General features: G+C 37.0%; 1 pseudogene; it reads left to right on the top strand.

Annotated features, from left to right (window-relative positions):
* The first annotated feature begins 4,457 nt into the window (after positions 1-4,457).
* On the top strand, positions 4,458-14,940 carry LOC129042119 (high mobility group protein B1-like; annotated as a pseudogene).
* The last annotated feature ends 2,985 nt before the right edge of the window (positions 14,941-17,925 follow it).

The following is a 17,925-nucleotide window of genomic DNA, read 5'->3' as shown; positions in this document are numbered from 1 at the left end:
ACTCTCCTGGGAGTACCGCTGCTGTGAAACCTACAGATTTAGAAACTGCCCCTCAATTCTGCTCAGCACAGAATGCAAACATTTGACTCATATGGCACTTGTTTGTCAAATGAGCCAGGACAGGGAAATTGATGAGTGTACTAATTATTCTTGAAAGAGCCAGAGAAGAGTGGAGAACATTCGTGAACTTAAGATAATGAAGTGAAGAGCAAGGGAATGAATTTCCCCAAATTTTAAAAGGCTTCAGATTCACAGACAGCAAGGCTGGTGAGCAGGACAGGGATTTCTCAATTAGAAACAGGCCTCCTCCTCTATTGCAATCCTGACATCTCCCTTGCAGATTAAAGCAATTGGAGCATAAATTTTTGGAAATTGTGAAATTTTTTATTTTTTTCCAGCATTGAATATCTATGCGTAATAGGGAAATACAGACCATAACTGCTTTGAGTAATCACTTGTCTTCTTAGTTTTTATAAAAATTAATGCTTTTTCTCCTAAGTACCAAAGCAGAACACCATGGTAGTTCAAATGGTGGAGCCTTTCAGAAAAAGGCTAAATTACTATTTAACATAAGAATACAAAGGAACAATCCTGAGCCTAAGTGAAATTACTCTGGACTTTTTAAAAAATGAGTCAAATTTTGTTTTTAAGCCACAGATACTTGCCTGCATCAAAGTTACAAGTCAAAAATGTCATAAATATGAGCTAGAATAAAATTTTTGAGTTGGTATACTAATACAAAGTGGCAATGATTTTAAGCTTCTTGCAAGGAAAATTAAAATATTCATATCTTCTACATCCTTTCTCCAGAAAATAAAGAAGACACTAGAAGAAAAAAACCTTCAAAAGAGAAATATCTTAGGTGAGTAGGCATCCATTGCCATAAGAGGACACAGTGGACTTTACCCAGGGATATTTGCATTTCTAACTGGACATGGTTAAAGATTGAGAAATTTCCAAGCCTAAAGAAATGAAACCTTATGTTGGGAAATCAAGTGGTATGACTTACCAAGATGGAAAGTATTTGAATGTGTGCTGGAGTATGATGAGCTATCCAACGTCTATAAAATCATACCAATGAGATATCAAAAAAACTGATGAAAGTTTACCATGTTTACAGAGCACTGTTGGAGGTTCTATAAGAGCTTGCACTAGCCTTCAAAGAACTTTTAATTTAGTAGTGTTACAAGAAACACACAGAAATCTGATGAGAAACTGGTTGGTTTAAGACATAACATAGAAAGAGATGTTATGTGAGAGCACAAACATTGGAAAACCAATTCTCCATGCTGAAGTGGTCAAGAAAATTTATGGTAATTAAACATGCACAGTTGCTTGTTTTTTCTAATTGTAGAAACATTCCTACTGGCTGAACTCTGCTTTTCTGCTTTTAAAATGACTCTCAAGTCTTTCATTATTGATTTATTGGGGAACACAAACAATCCTGACAAATCCTCTTCTCCCATTTCTCACCTACTGTGTTACCCCCTCGACCATCATAACCCTCTCACAAAGGGTGGTTGATGTCACAAGAAACAGTTTAGCATAGTGCCCATAATTGTCTTTCTTTTATCCCCTATAAAATATTTCAGCTTCTCCAGTAACTCAGAGCTTGGCATATCCAGATAAAAGATAAGGTTAGATTATTAAAAAGAAACTAGAGTGAAGAATTATGGTTGGGTGACCCCATTTGAACTAAGGAAATATATTGCAAACACACTCGACTAGGCCAAAAAAGACATGTTCTTCCCAGAGGCTTGCCAAAGCTGGTTGCAGTGCCAATACCTTTGATCTCAATGTTCTCCAGTAACTAGGATTGTGGCTTAATAAAATAGAATGCTATTGTCCTTGGTTTCTGAAAATAAATACAGATTGTGGGCACCATCTGGGCATGCAGGTGCAACCAAGTGTCCTGTGCACCCTATGCCCATCAAGCCAGGGCAGCACACTCTGTCTAAGGATGCCCTGAGGAAGGCTTCAGATGCAGCCAAAGGCAGGAAGCTGTCTCCCAGGCAGAATGGGTTATTCAAGGGAAATCCTAGACTCAGGATTGTTCCTTTGCATGCTTAGCTTAAGTAGTAATTGAGCCTTTTTCTGAGAGGCTCCACCGTTTGAACTGGTAAATGTTCTGTGGTTATTCAATTTCACAATGACTAGGTCTGGATTACAGAAAGTTAAATCTAAACTGGGACAGAAAATTGACAATAGAAGCAATTCAAATAGATTCTTGAATTAGGACAGTGACATAGTGACTCAGATCTTCAAGGAGGGTTTTGTTAATGTTTTTGTATTTTTGTTTCATTTAGTTTAGAGAACTGCTAGGGTGGCCAAGACTGGGTCCATGGAACAAAAGGGTATATACTAACTATCTCAGGTAGATAATTGACACTTCCTTTTTTTTTTTTTTTAACATAGTGTTCACTGTGTTGAAATGGATACTTGAGGGTAAATTACATGGTATGCTCCTTTTTTTTTCCAGTTAGTTCTAAAGCAGGAAATGACAGACTGTTCTGTTTCCTTGCATGTCAGAAGAGAAATGTCAAGCATTTTATTGGCTAGGAAAATGTCTGCCCAGTTTTGTGGGCCCAAGGGACCTTAGATATAAGAAAGACTCAAGCTGAGAGTGAAGAGTGCATAAAAGAACACTGTTCTTAGAAGACTTCCTGAGAGAATGATTGGCTATACTTTATCTCTCTTCTGACATTTAATTCCTCCCCTCCTGTATTTTCTTTGAACTTTGGGCCATAATAAGCCTTCAGACTATTCTGCCTCTCAGAGGTCCCCAGATGTTTTGGAGAAGCTGTGGGTTCAGATGTCTACAAGTATCCTCACACATTTGCCATACTAGCCCATTGTTTAAAACTGCCATGTTCTCAAGTCTTTTTTATTTTTTAATAGAAAGGCAATTCCATTTGTTGGAAGATTTTTCTTACCAAATGTTGGAGAGTTAAACAGAAATTTCCCATATACAGCACTTCAGAAGGACTCAAGTCATTCACAGACTGTTTATGACTACAATTAAGTCTTCCCTTAGTAGATGATATCAACTCCAAACCCACACAAGCAAGTTGAGTTCCATTCAAAGCAATAACAGCACCTACTCTGTGCTTCCTCTTCTCTTCTGAAAACAGCTTAGCAGCTTCACAGTAATGATGTCTTCAAAGAATTCTGAAGATCCAAGACTATAAATCTGCACATATGGAATGAGCATATATATATATAGAGAGAGAGAGAGAGAGACATGCACATATTTATACTGAAATGAAAAACTGCAACTGTAGATAAGTAAATTGTTTTCTATTTTTCAAGTATTAAGTAATTTTTTTTTTTTTTTTTTGAGATGGAGTTTCGCTCTTGTTGCCCAGGCTAGAGTATAGCAGCGCAATCTTGGCTCACTGCAACCTCCAACTCCTGGGTTCAAATGATTGTCCTGCCTCAGCCTCCCAAGTAGTTGGGATTACAGGCATGTGCCACCATGCCTGGCTAACTTTTGTACTTTTAGTAGAGACAGGGTTTCACCATGTTGGCCAAAATGTTCTAGATCTCCTGATCTTGTGATCCTCCTGCCTCGGCCTCCCAAAGCCGAGGGATCACAGGCATGAGCCACCGCACCTGGCCTATATCTCTTTTTCACAATAGATCACAATTATAACATAATTACCCTATTTTAAAATGTACAGAACTATTCTATAAGCATTTGTAGACATAGAATATAAGTACGAAAAGCTAATAATTTGCAGGTTGCAACTTTTAAAAACAAGTCCATCTTCTTACACTGTAAGAGCAAGATTAAAGTATTTCATATAATGTATTATAATGTTTTTTGAAAATGGATTACTGATATTGCTCTAAAAACAGAATTTTTAAGCCATTCTCAATAGTAGAATAGCTTTCTTTAAATAATTTAAAGAAATTGTTAAAAGAAAGCTATTCTCTAATATTGAGTCATTAATATACAGTATTTCTTTTCAAAATACTGTGGCTATAAAAGTTTGCAGTGTGTATGTGTGTGTATGTGTGTGTGTGTGACTGTGTGTGTGTAGTCATTGTCTGTCTTCAACTAATTAACAGAACTAACCAGATCTGTGAGTGTTATGAAGATGTCCTAAAGGCAGACAGCAGTTGCTCTAGGTTAATGCTATTGCCCTGTTTAAAGCATGTGCACAAAGGCAAATTATCAGCACTCTTTCAACCCAACAAACATAGTAATACATAAACAATGGGCCTTCAATAAAGAGCTATTAACAGCTATTTAGTGAGCCTCTACTACAATCCTAACTCTGTCTTACTCCTTCTATAGATAAAAAGAGGTTTAAGAATGATTACCTTCTAAACTCAAGGATTCAAATTTTAACAAAAAGTAAAGAGAAGAACAAGTGAGAAAGCTAGTAGCAATGCAAGCATGCTTGAGGACATAGAAAAGTCATGGAAATCTGCACCATGAAAAAATCAGAGAAATGGTCAAATGGGTATCAGAAAAAGGTTATGGGAAAAGCCGAACATTGGTTGAATTTGAGCTGACTGGAGGATGCAAACTACAGCCGCAGGTCCAGGCAGGTAAAAGGAAATGTGCAAAACAGGCCACTGTAAGACGTAATAGACAAGGATGGAGACAGTGACAACATAGAGAGGGGACAATTGCTTCTCTTTCCCAGCAGGTTGTCAAAAGGTCATGAAGACCCAGTGTTGGCAGGTCTTGGGTTTTCCAATTCCAGTTTTTTGCCTGAAGACAAAAGGGAGTCATGGCTAAGATAGTGATGCCAATTGATTCTAATTATAGAGTCCTAGCCCCTCTGTGAGACAGGGTTCCAGTCAAAAAAAAAAAAAAAAACAAAAAACATAACCCCTAGGAGATGTAAATATTTACTATGGGAGTTTGGCCATGTGTAATTATCAGAACTGGTTACATAGTCAATTTTTTTTTAGATTTTTTTAATTAAAAAAACGGGATACATGTGCAGAATGTGAAGGTTTGTTACATAGGTATACCTGTGCCATGGTGGTTTGCTGCACCTACTGACCTGTCCTCTAAGTTCTCTCCCCTTACCCCCGACCCCCAACAGGCCATGGTGTGTGTTGTTCCCCTCCCTGTGTCCATGTGTTCTCAATATTCAACTCCCTCTTATGAGTAAGAACATGTGGTGTTTGGTTTTCTCTTCCTGTGTTAGTTTGCTGAGGATGATGCCTTCCAGCTTCATCCATGGCCCTGCAAAGGATATGATCTCATTCCTTTTTGTGGCTGCATAGTATTCCATGGTGGTGGGAATGTAAATTATAGTTTAACTATTGTAGAACACAGTATGGCGATTCCTCAAGAATCTAGAACCAGAAATACCATTTGACCCAGCAATCCCAATTCTGGGTATACACCCAATGAAATATAAGTCATTCTACTATAAAGACACATGCACATGTATATTTATTGCAGCACTATTCACAATAGCAAAGCCTTGGAACCAACCCAAATGCCCATCCATTATAGACCGGATAAAGAAAATGTGGTACATAGTTGATTTGAGGCTATTGTTCGTTGTTTCTGTGTCTGGTGCTAGAATCAGAAGTTCAAAAACAGGACGTTAGGAAGGAAGAGTGGACTTGAGAGGAAAGCAAGGGAAATCTGGAACCTGTGAGGCTGAACTGGAACCCATAAGGAAGAAAAACCTGCAGTGGCCTCTCACTGCTCCCAGGCTTCCAACTTCAGTGAAAGAAGTGTCCTGCGGGAGAAGCTGTGGGCTGGGTTGCTGCCCTGCAAACCAGCTGAGTTAGCATATAAGCAATAACTTGTGCATTGCAGCAGTGCTTTGGACTCTCCTCTAACCTCCAAACATAAAAAGATAGCTGCTGCAATGGCATCCACTACCTGATCCTCTTTCAGCTCCTCTATTCCTCTGACAAATGTGTTTTAGCTTTTTGATGAAAGGTGCCAGTTCTCCTGCAGAGAACTCCCATCATCAAAGTTGGGGGCTTGGAAGAGTAGAAGCAACTTAGATAAGATGATAAACAATGTCAGTTCTGGACTTTACTCTTTGCTGGAGTAATTCTAGGCTAGCCACTTAACTTCTCTGGGCCTCAATTTTCTCATTAATAAAATGGAAGAATTAGGGTGGCCTCTAAGTTGGCAAGCCTAGAAAAACAATGCCTGTGAAGACGAAAATAATACGTGAAAATTGCACTGGGAGAGGCTGCTCACATCTTTGCATGGGGTATGTAAAAGTACCTAATGAAAGATCTGAAATTAAGCTCACAGGCCAATTCAAAGTCAACAATATGAAATAAGGAGAGGTAGGAAGACAAGAGTATGGTGAAAAGAAAGAGAATTAGGAGCTGAGAGACCTGGACTCTTGTCTTGACTTCATCACTGACTACTTGACCTATAAACACAATCATTTAACTTCAGAGGGCCTTAGTTTTCTCCTCTGTGGACTAAAGGCATGAGGTGGTGTTGCTCATCATTGGCTGCACAGTGGAATTCCCTACGAAGCTGTAAAAAATATTGATGTGCAGATTCCATCCCTGGGGATCCTGATTTCATTGGTCTGCGGTGTGGCCTGGGCATCAGGATTATTTAAAGCTCCCCAGATTCTAATGTGAAGCTAAGCTTGAGAACTCTTTGTTAAGGATTGCTTGGAAAATGGCAGTATGATTTAAGGGTGGCGGGAAGACTTTCCCCCTCCCCCCACCACACACATACATGTCCACCACAAACCTGTCAGGCTGCGTGACATTTCATCCTTAGAGATTCACCCCATTGAGCTTTGAAGGCTCTTCATTACTTATGAAAATTCATATACTCCTGGTAGATGTGACACCTTGAACTTATAATAAGTATATCTTACCCAGAATCAGAAAAACTAATTTGGAAAGAATTTCGGAGGTCACAAGTTCAAGCTGGCAAGTATTTTTATTGTGATTTTTTTTAGATAAGAAAACTGAAACTCAGAGATGTCTTTCTCCAGCATTAGGCTTTTCTGTAATCATTCATTTTGGTATGTATGTGGGAAGGGAGTTTAATTAATGACATCTTTCTTATATAACCTTTGTTTTTTTTTAAAAAAAAAAAAAAGGTTTTGGATTGTACTTGTGTGATCATGTCTTTTTTCTTTTTTTCTTTTTTTTTTTTTTGAGACAGGGTCTCACTCTGTCACCCAGGCTGGAGTGCCGTGGTATGGCCACAGCTCACTGCAGCCTTGAACTCTCAGGTGAGGACTACAGGCACACCACCATGCCTGGCTAATTTTTGTATTTTTAGTAGAGACAGGGTTTTGCCATATTGCCCAGGCTGGTCTTCAACTCCTGAGCTCAAGCCACCTGCCGGCCTCAGCTTCCCAAAGTGCTGGGATTACAGGGGAAAGCCACTGTGCCTGGCTAACCATGTATTTTTAAAAGCCATATGTGCTTTTATCTCAACCTATTTTAGAGTTTTAAATCCTTTCTAGATGGGAGTCACCATGAATGACATCTAGCCTTTAATATGCCTCATTTCCTGCTCCGTGTTACCATTCTGTAATTGCTTCCTGTGATCTACCTTTTACTCTTTCTACCTTTCATCTTGATCCACAATATCTCTGTTATGCTGGCCAAAAAGAATAAGTCATTGCAAACTCAAAAGCAGAAAGATCTCCCCTTTATATCAAAAGACATAGACAGCTGGCATGTAATCTACATGTCTGTTCTCAAAGACATGTTGGGCATTTTGCCTCTCTGGGAATAGCTCAGGTTTCCATAAAGTGAATGGAGGCAAGTCTATAAATTTGTAAAATGTTAAATAAATCAATCCTTAAAAGTAAAGTTCTAGTCTGTTTAAGCATTGGTTATGCTAATTGGAGGACACCCTTGCTCTCCCCTTTAATTAGCATAGTCTGTCTAAATCAACCTGTCTGAATCAAACCCGAGGTATCTTTCTACCAGATGTTGGTGAAATGATGTTTGCAAAGGCATGACCTCATCAAAGATTCCATTCTATAGGAAGGGATTCTGAGGGATTCAGACAAGCAGGAAGTTACAGGCAATATATTTATTATTCTTTGTGACCTAAATTATAATTGGAATAACGCAAGCCTCCTTGTCAAAATTCCATTGCTGGTTTATGTCTCCATTGGGGAATTTCTTTCTGTACGAAAATAACTGCAAACAATTAAATAATTTTTAAAATTCTCACAAGTTTTGATGTTTCTCTCCCTTTACTATCTACTCTAAAGCATAAAGATGAGTGTAACATTTGAGTATATTATATGTTGCTTATGTTAAGACATCTTATTTACATAAGGGACATTGCCATAATATGTTGATTTGAAAAAGTATTCGATATGTTACATGTTCCAGCCTGAGAGAGAAGAAACCTCTTAAGATGTTTCTTAGATGTGACTATTATGTCCTAACTTACCAGACTAATACAATTATTTTTTAAAGAAATAAACAAGAAATAAAAATTTTCACTTATACCTGTCCAGGAAGAGAAAAAATTACATTACTTTCACTTGGAAAAGTTACTAAAATGATCTACTATTTTAAGGCTTAATATTTTTGAAAGTCTCAGGAACTTTGGGAATTTTGGAATTTATCCATAAATTAATAACTTTCAGCATAAATTTCAATTTTCTCTTCATTTTGACTCAAATAATATGAAAACTGTTTTAATAAAATTTGTTCTGTGAATCATGCAGGGTTTTAAATAACAATAATTAACACAGTGATATAGTACTTCTGAACTCTATCTTTACTCTGCCACATACTGGTTGTATAAAAATTAGCAAAATTACCTCTTTAAAAACAGTGGTATTCTCATTTGTAAAATTCATGTGTAATGAAAAAATGCCTGACAAAATAGCAGCTACTTGAGAGAAAAAAGCATTTTTAAAACAAAACATGATTATCCATGAGAGAGTTGTTACTTAATAGTGATCCCTATCCATTAAGGATTCCATCAAATTTCATCTTCTCCAGAACAACCCTCCCCAAGACTTGCCGAAATCTGGATCTTGCCACTTTCTTCTCATTCTTGAGATCTCTTCATACTTTGCTACTTAATTACATGCAACTTGCCATTATAGGAATCTTTATTTTTAAATATTTTCATGGAATCATGGTATCTAACATTATAGGGAGTTTATGAAATAGTCTACTTCTATAGAGAAGGAAGTGTTGTATATTTGTGCAGCTTTTGTAATAAGGGCTGTATGTATTTAATACGCTTAATTAGTTTATTTACATATAACAGCTTCATCAACACAAAATTCACATACCATATAGTTCATCCATTTAAAGTGCACAATCCAGTAGTTTTTAGTATATTCAGAGTTGTGCAAGCATTACCACCATAAATTTTAGACTATTAGTATTACCCTGAAAGAAATCCCATACCCACTAGCAGTCACTTCCCATTTTGCCCCAGTCTTCCCATTCTTAGGCGATCATTAATCACTTTCTGTCTCAGTAGATTTGCCTATTACTGACAATTCATATAAATGGAATTACATATTTATGTATATGTGTATGTGTGTGTATGTATGTGTGTATCTATTTATATATGCACAGACCACATTTTGTTTATCCATTCCTCAGTTGATAGACATTTGGGTTGTTTCCACTTTGGGGCTATCATGAATAATGCTGCTATGAATATTTCTGTATAAGTTTTTGTAAGGACATATGTTTTCATTTCTCTTAGGTGTATTTCTAGGAGTGGAGTTGATGAGGAATATGGTCACTCTATGTTTAACCTTTTAAGAAACTGCCAGGCTGTTTTTTTTTTTTTTTTTTATCATTTTGCATTCTCACCAACAATGGATGAGTGCTCTAATTTTTCCACATACTTGCCATCATTTAGTATTACCTGACTTTTAAAAATTAAATCCATCCTAGTGGGCATGCAGAGGTATTTCATTGTGGTTTTGAATGTATCCTATGTTTCCCTCATGGATAATGATGCTGAGCATCTTTTATCTGTTTTTGTGTATCACCTTTGGAGAATTGTCTCTTCAATTCCTTAATCTATTTTTTGATTGGGTTATGTCTTTTATTGTAAGATTTCAAGCTGGGAATGGTGGCTCAGGCCTGTAATCCTAGCATGTTGGGAGGCCAAAGTGGGAGGATTGCTTGAGCCCAGGAGTTTGAGACCAGCCTAGGCAACATGGCAAGACCTCATGTCTACTAAAAATTTTTAAAATTAACCAGGTTTGACAGTGTACATCTGTAGTCCCAGCTACGTGAGAGGTTGAGGCAGGAGGATTGCTTCAGTTCAGGAGTTTGAAGTTACAGTAAGCTATGATCATGCCATTGCACCCCAGCCTGGGTGACAAAGCAAATCCTTCTCTCTTTTTTTTTTTTTTTTTAAAAATAAAAAAACTTATTATACGTCAGAAATGCAAGTCACTTATCAATGCAGTATTTTCTTGCATTATGTGGGTTGTCCTTTCACATACTTGGTGGTACCCTTTAAAAAGCAAAATATTTTAATTTTGATGAACTATTTATCTATATTTCTTTCTTTGCTTGTGTTTTGAACGTCATATCTAAAAAGGCTTTACCTAACCCCAGTCACAAAGATTTACTCATATTTAATTCCTTTAATAGTATTTTCACTATTTTTTAAAGTTATTTCTCAGTGGTTGCTTTAGGGTTTACCATATATACCTTATAGATATTTCCTTCAGATATATACTATGAATAACACTACTCAAATTAGATATAGAGTTGTGACTCCTATATAGCTCTTTTCTCCTTCTTCATTTCTTCATGCTATTGTTGCCATACATATGATATATACATACGTTAGAAAGCCAACAATACATTTTTGTATTTATTATTTTGTATTATGTGTTCTAAAGAGGCTGACAGAAGGAAAAAGATCTAGTTTATATTTATGTAGTTTGTTATATTAATTTTAATTTTCTTATTTACTCTTTCTTGATCTCTTCATTTCTTTCTGTGGATTCAAGTTACCATGTGGTGGTATTTCTTTAATAAAAATGGGTCCTCCTTCCAAATTCTTTGTGCTATTATTGTCAAATAGGTTATATTTCCATATATAGGCCAATAACACTATTATGTTTGTTTTGTTTTATGTGACTTTAGATCCCTTAAAAGAAGAAGGAGAAATATGTAGTTTTTACAATCTTTTATAACTACCTGTATAACTGTTTTCACTGAAGCTCTTCATTTTTTACACGCGTTGAATTACTGTCTGGTGTCACTTGCTTTTAGCTTGAAAGGACTTCCTTTAGTATTTCTTGCAATGGAGGCCTCTAGCAAAATGTTTTTAGATTTTGTGTGTCTTAGAATGTCTTTATTTTGCTTTCACTTTTCAAAGATAGTTCTGCTGGATATAAGATCCTTAGTGATCATTTATTTTTCTTTTAGCAATTTTAATATGTTATCCTACTGCCTCTAGCCTTCATTGTTTCTAATCAGAAGTCAGTTGTTAATATTATTCTCTTGTATGTGAGGAGTTGTTTTTCTCTTACAGCTTTCAAGGTATTCTATTTATGTTTGGCTTTCATCATTTTCTCTGTGATGTGTCTGTGTATGGATGTTTTCCATTTATCTTATGGGGAATTCCTTGAGCTACATGAAGTATAAATTAATGATTTTCAGCAAATTTGAGTAGTCTTTTTTGATTATTTTCTCTACACTTTCCTCTTTCCACTCTGACTCTACCAACAAACATGGCAAGCTTAGTGCTGTCCCACATTTCTCATTTTTCTTTATTATTTTTTCACTTTATTAATTTTTCTCTTCTTCTGATTACATCATCTCTCTCTACCAATTGTTCTTTAAGCTTATTGATTCTTCTGCCAGTTTAAATCTACTGTTGAGCCCCTTGAGTGAGTTTTTCATTTCAGTTTTACTTTTCAACTCCAAAATTTCCATTGGTTCTTTTTATAATGTTTCTCTTTATTGATAGTATCTATTTGTTGAGACATTATCATCATATTTTTCTTCTTTAATCATGGTTTGCTTTAGTTCTTTGAACACATTTGTAATAACTGCTTTGAAGTCTTTGTTAAGTCTAACATATGGGCCTTCTCATGGTAATTTCTGAATGTTTCGCCCCACTCCCCTGTTCACCCCCATGCATATGAGTCATATTGTTCTGTTTCTTTGCATGTCTCATAATTTTTGTCAAAAATTGATGTTTTAGATAAAACAGTGTAACAGCTCTAAATACTGACCCTCCCCACTCCATATACCAGATTATTGTTTATTTGTTTAGTAACGTGGCTGGACTATTTTAGTGATGTCTGTATCTCTAGCAGTATGAAGCCTCTGATGCTGCGCCTCATAGGGCACAGCCTTGGACATGCGCACAGTTGCCTTGCTATGATAGTAATTTCAGCAAGGTCTCTTTTTGTCTTTTTCCCTGATCTCTCTTAACTATCTGCCTCTTTAGGTATCACACCCAGTTGTTAGCTTCTATTTATTGCTATCTGATTACTCTATTGTTTTCAACATTTCCCTAGGATATAAATTGCTTCAGTCTAATCCAATTAAATTTGAGCATCTTTGAAGGGATACTTTTTGAGGCCAGACTTGGGGGTTAGTTCTGAACCTGAATAGTACTCTTTTTAGCTGTTCCTGTTCCTGGTTCTAATAAATTAGCTGGCCTTGTATAATATTTAGTTTGTTGTTCTCATGGAACTACCAGCCTCCTCTTTATTTCTTACCACCAAAATCTCATGGTTTCCCAAAGTGTTATTAGGCTTGAACTCCCCCATCATCTGTTCTAAATAAAGTCAGTTCCCTGAGGAGAGCGTTAGGGCCTTGTATTATTATGGCCTGCTTCTCCCTCCTGGGAAAAATCTCTGAACTTTTTCAACAGGATGGAGTTATAGCCCTGCTTTAAGAGCAGGCCACCCAGCAGGGACAGTGGCATCTAGTCTTCTTAACTTACCTCTCCAAGGACTGAACTTTTTCCCTGCAAGTGATCTCGGGTGAGGTAGACTGGGGCCCCAGCATTCTTGGCCTGCTACCCCTGGAGTACAGCCTTCACCCTGAGAGGGGCTTGGGTGGAGAAAGCCCTTTTCCAACCTCTTGGCCTCACTCACCTAGAATATAGCCTCTGTAGCATGAAATTGAAGGGGCTGGTTTCCTGCCCCACTTGGGAAATGCCGAGTTTTAAGAAATTGAGAAATGCTGGTTTTCTGCCCCACTTGGGGAGATACCATAGCTCTTAACTGGGAGCTTGGGGCAGAGGGCAGGAGTCTTCGGTTCTTGGCTGTACTGACTTAGAATGGAGCTTCCATCACACTGAACTGACAAATTGATTACTAGAAAATAATTTCCATTAATAATTTTTCCGTGCTACAATTAATAGGATGAGAATATCCCTTTTATTTTTTAACAGGAAATGACATTTTCATTTATATTACGTTATTACTGATATTGAAAATGTTTCCATTTTCTCAATATTGATTATTTATACATTTTATGCATGTCTATTGAAACTATTGAGGCTTTTCTTATTTTTAGTAGATATTTATATGATATAATAAAGATAAAAGTGACAAATATTTGATAAGTGCTTTTACTTGTTTTACACTCTTTGAACACATTTTTGACTAAGTAATTTGTATACAATCACATTTATTAAGGAGAGCATCTATTTGATTTTTTTTAGATGGGAGAAAAGAGGCCCATAATGACTTATCTTAGAGGTCACAATTCTGAAAACTATCAGTTATTTTTGGGCCATGAAGCACTTCCTGGGGAGCGGCTACCCCATAATAGCTGTAGTAGCAATGTCTCCATTGAGATGCATAGGGCTGGTCTAATCCTCTCATGAACATCACATCTCATCAGTTCACTCTGTCTGGGAAACTCCCTACCAAGGAGCTATGCTCAGGGTCATTTCCAGCGGGTTGGGCAGATCAGCTCTCTCCATTACCACATTACTGTTATTCATTTATTAATTTTATTTTTTTTACCCCAAACACTTTGAGAGCCATGATATTCTATATTGTAGACTTCAATTTTTCTTCATCTTGGAGGCACATTTTTCAACCCGCTCAGTGGTGTTATCTGGGGGAAACTAACCAGATAATGTAAAGAAAAGAACATTTCTCAATTCTCTTTTTTTTTTCATTCATCTGATTGAATGAGAACACATCCATTCATCTTGACTGAGATAAATTCTTCCTGCATGGTGACTATCTCTTGACTATTCCTCTTAGTAGGAGGGCACCAGCATGTGCCCTCTAAAATGTGTAGTTCACCATCAATTATGAATCTTAATTGACAGTACACTGAGCTCTGTAGAGACAGCACTGGGGCACTTGAGACTTGGATGGGCACTGAGCAACTCTGTGCCTCGCTGAGGAAAGATAACTAAGCCTGGGCAAAGGAGGTCCTAAGAAGCCGAGAGGCAAAATGTCATTATATGCATTCTTTGTGCAAACTTGTCAGGAGGAGCTCAAGAAGAAACATCCAGATGTTTCAGTCAACTTCTCAGAGTTTTCAAAGAAGTGCTCAGATAGGAGGAAGACTATGTCTGCTAAAAAAAAAGAAAATTTGCAGACATGTCAAAGGTGAACACGACCCGTTAAGAAAGAAATGAAAATCTATAGCCCTCTTAAAAGGAAGACAAAAAAGAAATTCAAGGATTCCAATGTACTGAAGAGGCCTCCTTCAGCTTTTTTCTTGTTCTGTTCTGAGTATTGCTCGAAAGTCAAAGGAGTACATCCTGGCCTATCCATTGGAGATGTTGTGAAGAAACAGAGATGTGGAATGACACTGCTGCAGATGACATGCACTCTTATGAAAAGAAGGCTGCAAAGCTGAAGGAAAAATATGAAAAAGATATTGCTGTACATGGAGCTAAAGGAAAGCCTGATGCAGCATAAAAGGTAGTTATCAAGGCTGCCAAAAAGCAAGATAAAGTAAGAAGAGGAGGAAGATGAAAAGGATGAGAAGGAAGATGAAGATGATTAAGATCATGATGAATGAGTTGGTTCTAACAGTTTTTTTCTTGTCTATAAATCATTTAATCCTCCTGTACACAACTCACTTCTTTTAAAGAAAAAAAATTAAAATGTGGTGCTAAGATTTATTTTCAAACTGCACAGTGTCTTTATTTTGTGTAATTAGCACACTACCAAATGTATCTTTAGATAGCTCTGTCCTGGTGGTGGTTTCAGTAGACACTAACCTTGCCTGGTACAGTATGGGAGCTGTAAATTGTCATGGAAATTTAAAGTAGCTTCTTGGTACGCAGCACAGATTAATCGTATACAGGGATGGGGGTTTTCTCATCCCCATTTGTCTCAGATGCACTGAAATAATTACATGAAATTTTTCTGTGAACTACTCTGTTAACAGAGTAGTAGTAAATACTACTCTGTAATTGCAAAAAAAAATTGTAGCTGTTTTTTTGACATTCTGAATGCTTCTAAGTAAATATAGTTTTTTTGTTGTTTTTAAAAAATCTTAATTCTCAAGTTTTTCTCAGACAACATTTCAACCTATTTAAATGCCTCCTGTAAATGTCTGTTGTTTTCCTTTAAGAGGGTAGCCATATTTAGTTAAACTTTCCACATTTTCTAGCCTCTGGGCTACAGGTAATTATGGGTTGCATAAATTCTCAGGTAACCAGAAAAAAATTAAATTCAATTTCAAGGTGGCTGGGAGTTGAAAGCATGATATGCAAATCCATACGTCAACTCTAACTGATCTAACCAGTGACATCACAAAAGTAGATAGTCATTAGAACATTCCAGGATGGCTGTGCAGACAGATAACTGCTAATGGGCAATCCCCCCTTATCAACCAAAATCCAACTAACAGGAAAATGAAAACACAGGCACATATCCTGCAAGTTTGTGCTATTAAGTTGTTATTTGTATTATTAATTTGCAATATGATTAGACAAATGTGATTTTATTTTCTTAAAATATCTGGCTGGTATTAGTTCCAATAGAAAATACTGATCAAAGTAAATAACAGTCCAGTTCATTTGGGAAAGGAATCAGCTTCTATCAGATAATTTTGCTCTATGGTCTGAAATAATATCGAATCACGTTAATTTAGTCCAGAAATAAGTCAAAATTATGTGTTACTACCCATTCTCCCTAAATATATACCATGCTCTATAATAACTTGCAGTTTTTCCCTTCTGCCCTGAAAGGAAACCGTTCTAACTGAGAGCTCTGGAATCATATAACCTATATTTTATTAGCTGTGGGGGAGGGGTGTCTTAAAAATGGAAATTCCAAACTGGCATTTTCTCCAGAATGCAGCTCAGGCTCACTTTTCATATGTGACCTTATCCTGAACTTCTCTGAAACAGCACAGTCAACTGAATATATTTGTATGACCCTGTCATTTTACTGGAATTTGAATATATCTATTTCTATATCTATATCTGCATATATCTATATTGGCATATATCTATAGATAGATAGATAGATAGATAGATAGATAGATAGATGCCAGTATTAGCAGGGAAATGATACTCCAAAGTTTCAGGTATTCAAAACCTCTTCATGTGAAAATCTGAATGTACTTCGTTACTAATTGAAAATGTTTTGCCCACTGTTATCTGCCCCTATGTGAGTCTTCCCATCATAAGCAAAAACCTTGGAAGATCAAAAAATATAAAACACAGTAGCTAATGTTTACATCCCCAGAGTATGTTGTTAGCCTATGTCCACTTTGGGGAAAAGGAAGTCAATTGCCCATTTTGTCTCAGGCAATTACTATGGCCACAGTTACCAGAAGGAATAGAAATTCATGTTGCAGCATTTTTTTCCTTCAGTGAATTTTACAAAATGGATATGTGACAAAGGTCCCACCCAGTAGCACCACAACACACCATGCCATGTCAACACATTCTTGCCATTGTTATTCTCAATGGCTCAGAGGAGAAAAACAATAGAAATTCCTCTGGGCAAGAATATGAGCCAGCAGGCCCCAACCTAGTGAAGAAAGTTTACTTTTAAAAGGTTCATTGTTTTTGGTAAAGTGGTTTCATGGGCTTTATTATACATTCATGCATTTTGCTAGTGATATTTTTAAGTAAATATTTCACAGATATAATTTATAAATCCAACTTTTGACAAATCTGACCAAAAAATATATATAAATATTAAGCTCTCCAAATGGGAAACATATCCATCTTTGGTTATGAATATTCATAGGCCTGAAAGCATGCTTTACAGAATATTATGTAGCAAGCACCCTTGGCCCACACATCTGTGCTCTATTGTGTTTTCCTGAACAAATCAACTCATTCAGGCACTATAAAACAAGAATTCGTATAAAAATATATATAAGGAAGACACGTTTCCCTTTTTAAAAGTTCATTCATCCATGACAAAGCTATTAAAAGTAGTTCAAGTTAATAATAAAGAATAAAAGATAATTGTGTGGATCTATGTGGTGGGAAGACCCAGACACGGCAGTCAAGTTAGAATGATGGAGACCCAGACACCAGACAGACCACAAGGATGTCCTCTGGGGACTTATTTGGGTATGAATAAAGAGTAGGAGATCTACACAGATGTGCCAAAGACTCATGGTAAACAGCTGGCAGACATTCCAGTCAGTGAAGAAAGGGTGGTGCTGGAGAGTGCTGGGGTTAGAAGAGGAGAAGTGTGGCAGGACATGGGAATGGTGCTGGGAAAGAATGGACAGCCAGCAACACAGAGAAGTTAAGGAAGATACCTGGGAAGTGGGGACCTGAGAGGTGCAGCTATAGCATATACTAAGGGAGGAGACCACCCCTCATGCCCAATTTCTGCCTCTAAAGAAAGAAGTAAAAACTAAAAGGCAGAAATGAAATCCACAGGCAGATAGCCCAGTGTGCACCCTGGGCCTGGTAGTTAAAAATCAACCCCTGACCTAACTGCTTGTGTTGTCTATAGATTCCAGACATTGTATGGAAAAGCATTGTGAAAATCCCTGTCCTGTTCTGTTCTAATTACCAGTGCATGC

This window comes from Pongo pygmaeus, chromosome 7, assembly GCF_028885625.2.
Source record: "Pongo pygmaeus isolate AG05252 chromosome 7, NHGRI_mPonPyg2-v2.0_pri, whole genome shotgun sequence".
NCBI lineage: Eukaryota > Metazoa > Chordata > Mammalia > Primates > Hominidae > Pongo > Pongo pygmaeus.
The sequence above is the reverse complement of the archived record's forward strand: the minus strand, read 5'-3'. Positions and strand labels throughout refer to the sequence as shown.